This window comes from Nicotiana tabacum, chromosome 22 (genome assembly GCF_000715075.1).
Source record: "Nicotiana tabacum cultivar K326 chromosome 22, ASM71507v2, whole genome shotgun sequence".
Classification (NCBI taxonomy): Eukaryota; Viridiplantae; Streptophyta; class Magnoliopsida; order Solanales; family Solanaceae; genus Nicotiana; species Nicotiana tabacum.
This window is the reverse complement of record NC_134101.1, coordinates 47,480,636-47,494,085: the sequence shown is the minus strand read 5'-3', so window position 1 is coordinate 47,494,085 and position 13,450 is coordinate 47,480,636. Positions and strand designations below refer to the sequence as shown.

The 13,450-nt window shown below is 34.3% G+C and overlaps 1 long non-coding RNA gene across 1 annotated transcript; it reads right to left on the bottom strand.

Annotated features, from left to right (window-relative positions):
* Positions 1–10,263: 10,263 nt before the first annotated feature.
* Positions 10,264–13,001, bottom strand: LOC107782701 (uncharacterized). The gene is made up of 2 exons (XR_001647309.2): positions 12,578–13,001; positions 10,264–10,911 (listed from the first exon to the last, which is right to left on the bottom strand). It is a non-coding gene; the product is annotated as an uncharacterized LOC107782701 (long non-coding RNA).
* Between the last annotated feature and the right edge of the window lie 449 nt (positions 13,002–13,450).

The window sequence follows — 13,450 nt, the reverse complement described above, 5'->3', positions numbered from 1 at the left end:
GGGTGTAGTACCGGAACAACCTGTTATTTCGGTTCGGCCTGAGGTTAGGCCCGAGGCATCAACTTGAAAGGTTTAAGAAATACGATCCACCAACTTTCAGTGGCACAGCTACACAGGAAGCCCAAGAATTTCTAGAAACTTGTCACTGTATTCTCCGCACCATGGGTATTGTGGAGGTGAGCGGAGTTGCCTTAACTACATTTTAACTATCAGGCGCAGCGTATCGGTGGTGGAAAATCAATGAAGAAGGTAGACCAGCCGATGCCACACCACCAACTTGGGCTCAATTTTCAGAAATATTCTTGAAAGAGTTTGTTCCCCAGACTCTCAGAGATGCGTGGCGCACAAAGTTTGAACGGTTACGTCAGGGCACTATGACAGTGTCAGAATATGCTATCAGGTTCAGTGAGTTAGCCCATCATGCACCTATCTTAGTTCCTACAATCAAAGAACGGGTCCGCAGATTCATTGAGGGGCTCAATTATGATATTAAAATATGCATGGCTCAAGAATTGCAAACCGATGCTTCATTTCAACAAGTAGTGGAGATTGAAAGGAAGATTGAGGGTGTTTTAGGCGAGGAAAGGGAGTCTAAGGAGGCCAAAAGGTCTCGAAAATCTGGAGGGTTCAGTGGATTTTACTCTTCAGCTAGAACCCATTATAGCGGAGGCTCGAGCAGTCGGTCAGCTCAGTCCGCACATCAAATTACTCGGAGTGCTCCAGTGTACAATTCACCACCGACAAGATTCTTATAGTGGTTATTCCAGTTATCCGGCACAGAATCAGTACGAGCAGCCGCGACCTTAGAGGGGTTGTTATGAGTGTGGTGATATTAGGCATATCATGAGAGATTGTCCCAGACTTGGGATGGGTTGATTTCATTAAAACACTCCAGCTACAAGCTTTATTCCAGTTGATACTCCACATGCACAGTCAGCTAGAGGTGGAGGACAGGCGGGTAGTGGGCACCTAAGAGATGAAGGCCCGACCCGTTGATTTAATCACTATGATTTGGTTGAGGCCAATACACTATATGGTGTCGTTGCAGGTATAATCCTGATTTTTTTATTATAAAAGGATATTTTCCTTAATTTGATTCGGTTCTGAATAATGAGGCGAGTCCTCCTATTATGCTCCACTTATGGTGAGCTTCGTAAATTTGTGACCTACTTATATGTTTATCCCTGTTGGGAGATTTAAAGATGTGAGTCAGTGTCTGTATTTTATTTCTGTACACCATTTAGGGCTATAAGTCCAAAAATAATAATTTTTATTATTCATTACAGTAGGTTTAATGTGTTTCGGAATAATTGATTTCAATTTTTAAGAATTATACGCCCTACCGGTACGAGGGTTCATTATATATTATGAAAATTATTTATGAAATGTATTGAAAAGAAGAAATAAAGGAAATTGAAAATTTCAATTGGCACAATGTGCAACATAATTGTGATTCGAATTTGAGGACGAGATCCTCGCATTTTTACATGATGTGAAATATTTAAACCGGGCTGCAAGCCGCGATGGAAGTTATATAAGGACGAGGTCCTTGTGGTGAAATGTTTATGAGTTTAAAATTCTCCCTTGTGAAATTTAATTTGTGCAACAATATTAATAGGGAGTCATGCCGGTTAGGCTTATTTGATGATGCTTGTATATTTTCTGTTCATATTCAGCCACTTTCGTGCTGTAAATATTGAGTTTTAGCCTATGAGGTGAGTGCCCAGGTGGCGTTAAATGTGACTCATTAATCCGAGTAAGTAATCATGAGGTATTCATGCCTCACGTTCTGTTGTCAATATTGTGAAAATTTAAAACGAGGTGATGGTTAATATGAGATTAATTGATGATGCTGGAATTAATTATGAACAGCTTTTAAGACCAGAGATGTGGTAATGAGCATACATATGATGTGCTTTATGTCCTGATACCATTATGATAAGGCAATGCTGAGATTAATGTTATTGATATATACCCTGTGATATTTTGTTAGGTTGTGGATATGTTGTTAGGAGTTGTTTGGGTGTTACTCTGGCAGGTGGATAGGCCCAATTACAGGGGAGACTCTGCCGAAATTTTTTGAAAAATTTGGGAGTTAGAAAAAATTTGGGGGATTGAGATGTGCGAAAGAAGAGATAAGTTATGTTGTGTGTTTGAGGGCGAATGATCCTAAGAGGGGAAGAATGAAATACCCCAGAAAAGTTGATGTGTGCATAGGCATGAGTTGCTATAGCCAGTTGAGACTAATACCGTGCGTCGAAGCGAAAATCATGTATTTTGAAAATGAATGGAGAGTTAGGGATTTTTGCTCTAAAGCTTATAAGAATGGAGAAAAGAAATAATCTCAATTGAGATGGTATTATCGGACCCGTGTTAAATTGCGGGAATGTAGAATCACCCAAAAGTATGTGTGCAAGAATATACTCAGTAATTTAAAGTCCTCAGAAAGATTCTTAGCACGTTCGAGGACGAACGTTTGTTTAAGAGGTGGAGAATGTAATGACCCGACTTGTCGTTTTAAGAATTTATGCCCCGTTCAATGACTTAAGGTCTCGAGTAGCTTCACAATATGTATTATGACCCGCGGGTGTGGTCGAGTTTGATTTACTAAAGATTCGGAATTAAATTAAACTAACAATCCTTAATTTGAAACTTAAATGGAAAGAGTTGACTGGAGAGTTGACTTTTGAGAAAACGAGTCCGGAATAAAATTTTAATGATGTCAATAGCTCTGTATGGTGATTTTGGACTTAGGAGCGTGTCAGAAAAAATTATTTGGAGGTCTGTAGTGGAATTAATCTTGAAATGCCGAAAGTTAATTTTTGGGAAGTTTGACGGGGGTTGACTTTTTGATATCGAGGTCAGAATATGATTCTGAAAATTTGAATAGGTCTGTTATATCATTTATGACTTGTGTGCAAAATTTGAAGTCATTCCGAATTGATTTGATGTGTTTCGGCACAAGATAAAGAATTTAAAAGTTCAAAGTTCATAGATTTTGATTTGAGGTGCGATTCGTCGTTTTGATATTGTCTGATGTGATTTAAGAATTTGACTAAGTTCGTATGATATTTTAGGACTTGATGGTATATTTGGTTGGGGTCCCGGGGGGGCCTCGGGTGAGTTTGGATGCCTAACGGATCGAATTTAGATTTGGAGGAGGAGTTGAAGCAGCTGGGCATCTCGTATGATCGCACCTGCGCGAAAAAGGGCCGCAAGTCCGAGTTCGCGGATGTGAGAAATGAGTCGCGGAAGCGAAAAATTCATGGGCTGGCCAGGCACTACGGGTGCGAAAAATTTGCCGCGGATGCGAAGGCCGCGGGTGCGAAAAAATTTCCGCGGGTGCAAAAAATTTACCGCAGGTGCGAAGAAATCACCGCGGATGCGAAAACCCCTAGGCAATACAAAAACAGAGGGGTTCCGAGCTTTTGCCATTTTTGGGCATTTCAAACTCGGGTTGGGCGATTTTTGAGCAAGGTTTTCATGGGAAAACATGAGGTAAGTCCCTTTGTGATCATTTCTACTCTATAATATTGAATTATCATCGAATAATCCAATTAAATTACATATTTTTGAGGCGTAAATCGGGGGTTTGAAGTTAGGGATTTGAAAACAAAAAATTAAGATTTGGAGGTCGAGTTGTTATTGGAATTCGATAAAATTGGTATGGCTGAACTCGTATCGGAATGGGTGTTTGGATTTCATAAAATATTTATCGGGTTCCGAGGGACGGGCCCCGCGTTAACTTTTGTTGACTTTTTGGAATAATTTTTAAGTCGACATATTATTATCTGAAATTATTTTCGATAAATTTTAATGAAGTTATAAAATTAATTTGGTTAGATTTGAGCGGCCCAGAGGTCAATTCAAGCAAGAAGACGATTTTTGGAATATTGGCATAACTTCAAAGAGGTAAGTATCTTGCCTAACCTCGAGTGGTGGAATTACCCTTTAGGCATTGAGTCTTATGTGGATATTGTGTAGTTGGAAGCCATGTACGCGAGGTGACGAGTACGTACTCGGGCTTATATGTACAAATTTTCTTGGTTTAAAGTTTTAGGCATTCTTATGTATTAAATTAGATAATTGTTGGCATTAGTAAATCCTTGAATTATCACGCCTTGTTCCTTATTTGTCAAATTTGTATTTTATATAATAAATTTAGTGTTATTGTCACTTGGATTTTACGTGAATTCTGTGTGTTTATTGATTTGATATTTTCTTGGAATTAAATCCATGATGGAACCCTTATCTGTAAATATTTATTAATAAGTTTAAATTGAGGAGTTAATATAAATATCAAGAATTTGGAATAATTAAGGCGTTGCCCTATAGTGAGTATTTTTTACCTCTGTTGATTGTTTTGAGGTTTATTATACGTTGTGTGGAGCCTTGGGCTATTTGTTGACAAATTTATTGAGTCTGCTGTATATTTGGAATTTGGTTGTGGTCAGTGAAAATTGCGATATGAATTGTTGTATTGTGTTGTGATTTAAACACTCTCCTTGATGTTATTTATGCTTCCTACCTTGCTTGTTAATGATATACATGTGCTTGGTAAGGAAGAGTGTAAAGCACGAAGGGTGATGTTGTGCCATTTGAAAGTGTAAAGCACGAAGGGTGATGCCGTGCCATTTGAGAGTATAAAGCACGAAGGGTGATGCCGTGCCATTTGAGAGTGTAAAGCACGAAGGGTGATGCCGTGCCATTGAGAGTGTAAAGCACGAAGGGTGATGCCGTGCTATTTCATTTATATTATCAGGTGAGGATGAGAGTAAAAGCACGAAGGGTGATGTCGTGCAATTATTTTTATGTTATCATATATTCATGGCACGAAGGATGTTTCCGTGCAGGCGAGGGCGAGAGACATACATTATATTGTGATATAGTTTTGTTGTGTATATATCCATGCCTTTATCTTGAGATGTTATTGTGCACCTATATTTCTCTGTGACTTGTAGTCGTTGTTGCTTCATGTGTGCCTCAACTTTATTTCTTTTATTGTTATTGGCATTTCTCCCACCTAGTTGGTATTATTATATGTATTCACAGTGAGGAAGATATAAACTCACGAAGGGTGTTACCGTGCCAATTGATTTGAATCAAATATATATATATATATATATATATATATATATATATATATATATATATATATATATATATTGGGTGAGAATGAGCTAAGTGCACGAAGGTATTGTCGTGCCAGTTGATGTGATATGTTGAATGTATTCCTCACGCCAGAAAAGTTAAATGAGGCGTCACATGGTGACTTTTATTCGAAAGAATTATATTATAAAGATATTTATTTGAAATAATTATATTATAAAGATATTTACTTGAAAGAAGTATATTTGAAAGATATTTACTTGAAAGAATTATTCGAAAGGTATTTACTTGACAGAATTATATTCGAAAGATATTTACTTGAAAGAATTATATTCGGAAGATATTTACTCTAGAGAATTATATTCAGAAATATATTTATTGAAAAGGATTATATTCTAGAGATTTTTATTGAATAACTTAGATAAAAGATGTATATTCTGAAGGACCTGGTTAATTGGTTGTGCCTGTGTTTATTGCTCGTTTGAGCAATATTTATGGTGTTCCTGTTACCTTGCTGTTTAAATCACTAGTTGATTGATGTTGCTATTACTGCTATTTGTTTTCTATTATTTTTGCATGCTATATTGCACAGGTTATTAGACTAGTGAGTGTCTTGACTGTACCTTGTCTCTATTCCATTGAGGTTAGTCTTGATACTTACTGGGTACCGACCGTGGTGTACTCATACTACACTTCTACATATTTTTTGTGCAGAACCTGGTATTGGAGATATCGGATTTGAGCAGAGTTAAAGAGGGATCGTAAGGATTCAAGATAGAGATGCTTGCTCGTCGCAGTTTTTTGGAGTTCTTTCATTTCATTGTACTGTTAATTTTTAATCAAACAGTATTGTATATTCGGTCATCGTGATCATTCCATATATTCAGTTAGAGTTCGTGACTCAGTATTACCAGTCTTGAGAGGTTGTATATTCATATTTATTCTGCTGTTAGTTTTGGTTACTTATTTCATAAAAAAATATGGCTGCAAAATGTGATATAAATCGGCTTACTTAGTCTTAGAGATTAGGTGTCATCACGACGCCTATGGTGGGATTTTGAGTCGTGACATTTTGACTCAACAGAAAATGATACCAATAATTACTACCAAGAAGAATATTTAAATACTTTAATACCAAATGGCCTTTTACTGTACATGTTTCTTGTCAAGTTTATTATTTCTTACGTATGTTAGTTTCACCGTATATATAATAGACTAAGTTAAAATTGATCTTCCATTGTATATAGGTTAATTTTGAAGAAAAATATGCCCATCATGCTACTGAAAAACTTAGATACGCCGAATAGCTTATGTAATAGCACATAGATGGTATGTAGAAGTTTTAACAATAACGCGCAAAAATTATGATACTGGTCAATGTGCTTCTAAGTATATTCTTATCCCTGAATTCAACTTTCGTCTTCCGAAACTAAGGAATATCCTTTTAAATTTGTGTGAAAATAATTTTTAGTATGTTTATGTTTTGCAAATATAATAAATAAAGCACAAGGACAAATATCCTAAATATTGGACTATATTTACCGCAATATGTTTTCTTGCACGAACAACTGTATGTTGCACCTTCAAAAGGGATATCAAGATCGACAACAAGAATTCTGGTTAAGACAGAGAACCCAAAGCATTAGGAGGAAACCTACACACAAAAAAATAATTGTCCATAAAGAAGTGTTCGTTAAGATACCATCACATTAAATACTTTTAAACTATAATACATAATTATCCAACAAACATGACAAAATTGATCATTTGTGTAAGTTTTGATGATGTTCTTTTATTTTAAATTCATGTATTATGCTAATGTAATAATATTTTTCGACATTTAGATGATTGTTGTATTATTAAACATAAAATTTCTCTCATTAATTAAATTTTATTGTTCCTTCATATAAATGATATTTAAATCATCACGTGTCATTATTAACGTGCAACGCACGTTCGTAGATACTAGTTATATTAAAAACAGGAAACTCCAAACTTAAAACTTAAATTACTAAATTACCCCTACCCCATAAAATGTAAATAAATGTTTAAAAAAAAACCTACACGCCTGTCTGAAGATCCCGTGCCTTCAAACTTCCTCTTGGACAGACGCCTCCTTCTAACAATCATCTTCGAAGAGTTGCACCGTTTTATTTGGCTATCTACAAAAATCAGAACCCAAATGGCACTTTTTCCTTGTCTTCGATTTTCTCTGATAACACAACAAGTTTCGATTTTCTTTAATTTTTCACCAGATTGTCATACTCTTTCATTTAATCATCTTCTTCCTATAGTTTTTTCCAAATTTACTTGATAGTCAGATTTTTGTCACGCTACTATCCCTTCAATTCCGGCTAAATCCTTGGCGATATTTTTTCTCTGCCGAAATTGAATTGTAAGTTCACTTCTATTTAACTAGCAAATTTTTTCATGTATGTATAAATTTGGTTATGATTTGGAGATTATTAGAGTTTAATTGAGTTTGAATTATTTCAGCGAAATTAGAGTTTAATTAAGTTTGAATTTTTACACCCTTATTTTTCTATGTTTCTGTTGCCACTGGTTTCCTGATGTTATTGATGTACTTTGTGAATTTAACTTCTATATTAATTGTTTTCACGCAAATGCACACATGACAAGCTTCCAGTAATAGAGAGAAACATCGTAACATCTATACTTATTAGTTTAATTACCTTCTAAGTATTAAATTTTCCACAAAGTCAATAATATACTGAATTGTTTATTCTATCCATATACTTTAAGTAAAACTTTGATAATTAAATCACATTCTCGAAAGCTTCTACTGCCCAGATCCAATATACTAATTATTGCGTCATTGATTCTGTAGTTACTCTTTACTATGTACTCTCACTATTCTTTTTTCCTTCTTTTCTTGTATGTATGTGAAGCTTTTTTTAATATCTCAACGTCCCTGAGACCTTGAATAATGGTAATCACAACTAAGAGTTTGAAGATTCTTCTGCTGATGATTAAGAAATTCTATTTATCTTACTTCGTGTCCAGTTTGATAGATGTGATCCAAAGACTTAAATGATTATATTGGATATATAATTCCCAATAGATGTTCAAATCCTATATTTGTATATTCCTTGAGACAAGTACTTTATTTATTTATGACTATTTTTTAATTATTATTTATTGAAATAACTCTTTATAAAAGCAATAGATTGCACGTGTAAGTTCGGTTGGAACTTCAATTGTCTTCCCCTTTCTTCTTCATCTCACTGATATTTGACTTTTCTACTTTAACTATCTTTTAAACGTATCCCATGTTTCTTCCCGTAAAACACGATTACAGGACAAATTCAATGAAGTATCGAAATGATTATAGTAAAATCTTTCGTAACCTAAATAGCTCTAGAATATGAATATTTCCATATGCCTTATAACTTTGCTATTATCTGCTTCTTGCTCTTGCAGACAAGATCCTATATATATTTGAAAAAAATGAAATCACTCCTATATTTACCGATAGTTTTGTAAGTCCCCATTCTACTCATTTAGTTTGTTGCATTCTTGAAGTTAAATTAATATAGACAATTACATCTTACAGATTGGAGTAATATGTTTTACTATCTCGGTCATTTCAGGAAAATAGAGGGACAAAGCAACGCTAAAGTCCATCATTTTGATAAATGTATTAATTCCTTCCACGCTTCCTATTTATCTAAATAATATTTTAGTTTACTTTCACAACTTATGAATGTTCTTTGTTGAACTTATGACGTGTTTATCTAAGTCCGTTTTAGTTAAATGAGTAGAAAAAGGACAACTTCTTGTTGTGATAAGGCTAATGTAAAGAAAGGACTATGGTCACCCGAGGAAGCAATTAATCTCTAATATTTTATTCAAAAATAACAAATCGAATATTTTTCCCATAATTTATCTTACTTGATTACCTAATTTCATTAAGTACATAAAAATGACTCCCCATTCAACCTTTTATTTATGAGATTTTAACTGGAACACTATATATGATGAAGCTGGAGAATTTGTGCATAACATGTATATTAAAATAGAAAAAGCCAGACTTGAATATTCCAAAAAAGAACAATCAACCTTGAGAAGACAGTTATTTCAAGGCGCTATTGATATTGTATGACTGAAGGATATACAGAAAATAAAGTTGATCAATGAATGATTTTTCCAACATCGTCGGAGCAATTAAATTTGAAAAGGAAGATACTAAAGTTTAATTGATGGTGATGGCTAGAAGAATGGAGATAGAGTTTGCCGGAGAGTGCATATTGACTTTCTTTATAAAAGGTCTTAAGGTTATGCGAGAATGCAAGCTATTAGTATATTCAAATTTTAACTTATAACTAAATCAAATATTTTTCAAATATGTATGCATATACTATTTTTAGTATGTATGTTGTATAAAAATAAATATGGTATACACGTGCAGAGAGACTAGTATTTAAAAAACCTTACATCATATTCAGTGTGCATTTCTTAGCAACAGGAACACCTGACCTTAATCAGGAAATTGATGGTCTAATTCTACAATTGTTTGACGCACTTTGGTCGTCTTCCCATTTTTCTTGAGTTTCCATATTAGCATCTCAAGTCTGATAATCATGTAACCAGAGAATATACTTACCTTTTTGGACACTCAAAAACTGCTTAGAGCAAGAGGCGATAAATTTTACTCCATTTGATACTTCATTCAGAAGCAGTAATTGAAAAGCAGAGACTACAAAACGGGAATGCAACCATTTGAATGTCAGTTTTACAAGAAATCCTTTCAGACAACAAGAAATGACAACAGAAAAAGAATGCCATAGCATATATTAAAGTAAATAGTAAACCAGGTACACGCTAGACTGGACGATTAACACTTGATTCTGTCAACTAATATAAGTGTATTAAAATGTGATACAGTCCAATGAATAAAAGTTCACATCTGACAAGCAGTCCAATGAATTAGATTATTAGAATGCATTCGAAATTCGGCGATACGATGAGCGAATAGCTCAGAGATTAGAAAGACTGCAGTGATTTTTTCATACAACGTTTTCAGATGAATAATGTGATACCAATCCAACTATGAGTGCTTGCTTCTTCAAGCACCATCTTTTAAGTGACATTATTATCTTTTTGTTAACAGAAAAAAGAATGATGGGAAATGAGTAATGAAAATTATGAGTAATAATTTGTAAATGTTTTTAGTACGAGAGACACATTTATTGGAAGCTAGAGAACTTGATTTGAGTTCCTCTAACCAAACATTAAATGAGAACATTCACAAGCCGAGATAATCCTACAGCAACAACTACTCTGTCCTGGTAGAAACCTAATCTTCAGATACAATTGCCCTTCCTCAACCTACCCAAGACATCTTAATCTGAGTATAATGACTGCAGGATCACTACAAGGCATAGGTATCCTTCAAACAAGACTATAAATGATACACAAATACATGTATTTATATAACAAGAGATGCAAACCTTGATCAACTTCTGCATTGATTTAGGATTGGATCCTTTGGAGAATGTATATTCACTTCCCGATGCATGATCTCTGCAATATGTAGTTTTGAGCCTTAGAAATTGTCATGGTTCCAAAAAGCAAGTCTTCATACACAATGCCAGTGCACCTCTGCTTTTCGGCCGTAATCTTGTGCTTTACCAACGTATTCAATGGATTCCACCATGAACCGAGGGCAGGCGAAGAGATGCAGCTTCCATTTCAGGAGCATATGACGCAGAAGTTTCAGGGAAAATGAGAACAATAGAGCGATATCCAAGAAATCAAATGCAAGAATGGCGTTTGTCAACCCTGTTTCATTGATGGAATAGAATCTCTATCAAAAAATAGTCATCATCAGTAATAACTTGCTTAGACAAGGATAATATTTGTCAATCCTGTTCAATTGGTGGAGAAAGGGAGTTTCTTTCTCCGTCAAACAATTCTCATCAAGAACTTCTACAAATGTGAGCTAACAGGATGGCTAAGCATTTAAATTCTATCAGTCACATCCTGATAACACAAGAATAAAAGGTGAAACAAATGAAATCTTCAGCAAATATCGCACTTCACACCAAGCACAGAAAAACACTTTTTAGAAGGCACTATAGATAACAGATGATAGTTGTAACCACAATTCTGATCACTCCTTGCAATCATTATCGGCCATTATGGGAAGAACAAAAATAAGTAAATGACAAGTATCTGATGAATATTTGCAGGCTGCAGCCTTCATCAAATCATTATGCAAGGACAGAAGAAAGTAAAGACTGAGATTAGATGATAAGAAATAGACTAAAAGCTCAGTCAATCGCTCTGAGCAATACCCATCATTGCACATAATATTGAGTCTTAGGATCTTCAAGCTGATGCTAGATATTAATCGAGATGAATTCTGAGTAGCTGAATTGCATTATGCACAATGTTGATGAATGTGTTAAAGGGACAAGGTAGACCTAAAGTACATGGAGGAATGGAACACAATGGAAGTAGAGGGTTCTCATAGGTGATACCAAACTAAATACTTTAGCCGTTATTGGCACACTTACATTTCCAGATGTTTTCCTTGGGTCATTTTAGTTGGTTTATTATAAAAGACACATTATTAAGTATTATGCTGAGACTAACCTGAACAGCAAGGAATGGATATAAAAGATTCTAGTAGTAGTCTAAGAAGACGGTTATTAGAAGTATATTTAAGGCAGTGTTTCTAACAGCAAAAAGCGACAAGGTGCACGAGGCTTGAATCGAAAAGCAAGAAGTAACACGTGAGTTTCTTTGAAGAGAAGCACATAATTTATTCATAATTGAAAACTACCAAACATATAAGAATTTAGTACTTAACAATCAAATTACAATTAAAAATACTAATTTCAGTATTCAATACACGATGATGCACATTAGTGACATTTTCTCATTTGGATCAATGTGTGCGTCATTGTTTGACGCGTATGATTTCACCTATGAACCGATGCTCCCTAGCTAGAACTGCTTCATCGCTTTTAGCAACGAAGCGAAGGCTTTTAAGAACACTGATTTAACGAATACTGAAGTTCTAGAAGTTAGGACATAAAGTGGGATTATGTATCGCAGTTTTCAGCCTTCATAAGCAGGACGGACACACTTTATATCCTAACTAAGATAACTCAAGTAGTAATTAGTAAGAATCTCAAATTGTCTACTAATCTAACAGAAACGCAAACTATGAACTAGGAAAAGGAAAATGAGCGTACATTGTTATTGTAGCAAATATCAAAGCTAATTCTTGGTCTCCTTAACAAGAAAATTCGTCATTATAAGTCAGTCATAAACATATATTCATCACACACCCTCCCCCCTCCCAATCTAAAGGGATAAAGAACAACATTAAGCTATTAGCTAAATTAAAATCCCTTACTTGTGATCAATGAAAACAAAAATAAAAAGTTAAAAAGGAAAAACATTACCAAGAAGAAACAGCAAAAGCAGGAAAGTTTACCTCCTAGATAGGTAGTAACTCTCCAGAAAGTCCAGTGCTTGATTTGCAAATGCTGAAACCAATCTTCTCAAGGAAACCTCCAAACCCACTGCCATTTTCCCATTCTCCGAATGGTTTAAAGACCAGATTTAGACGAATTAATCGCCACTTAAAAGTCCTGCATTTGTGAGCAGCTAAAAAACCCCGTCTTCAAAATAAAATAGTTAATCGAAAGGCTATTCTTCGATTCAGCCAGGGTCATCCTCTCTATGGACAAAAATACACACGAACTCCTCCAATTTTTGGAATGGTAATTTTGGCACGTCAAATCATTTTAAACCCTTGTTATATGACTCAACTGGTAATACACATATCGTATTTTAAAATCAAATATTTATACAAATATATTAAACAAATATAAAAGTGTTATTTTTATTTTTCAAAATCAAACAGAGTTCGATCCCAGGAATTATTTCACAAATAGCTTATTCCAAAACGCAAGAAAGTAGTTTTACTTTACTACTAAGTGATACCTTATTAAATAAGTTGTAGCCATTTTCTATAAAGTGATAGATACATATTTTAAAAGGAAAAAAAATTATACTCTTTTTAAATCAGATGAGTGAACAAAATTTTCAGCAAAAGTATTTTTTCTCTTTTTATAATTTTAGAAAATAAAATAAATATGATTTTTCTATTCCGTTTTTTATGATCACAATTCCTATGTTGTCAAGGATTATTCGGTTTGAGTTTAAGTTATTATACGATGTACATGTTAGCAAAAGAATATTTATATGTAAGACTTCTTAAAATATACTAAGATTTTGTAATAAGATATAAGATAAACTCGATGTCTAAAAGGGATATTATATATCTTACACCATGTATAATAAT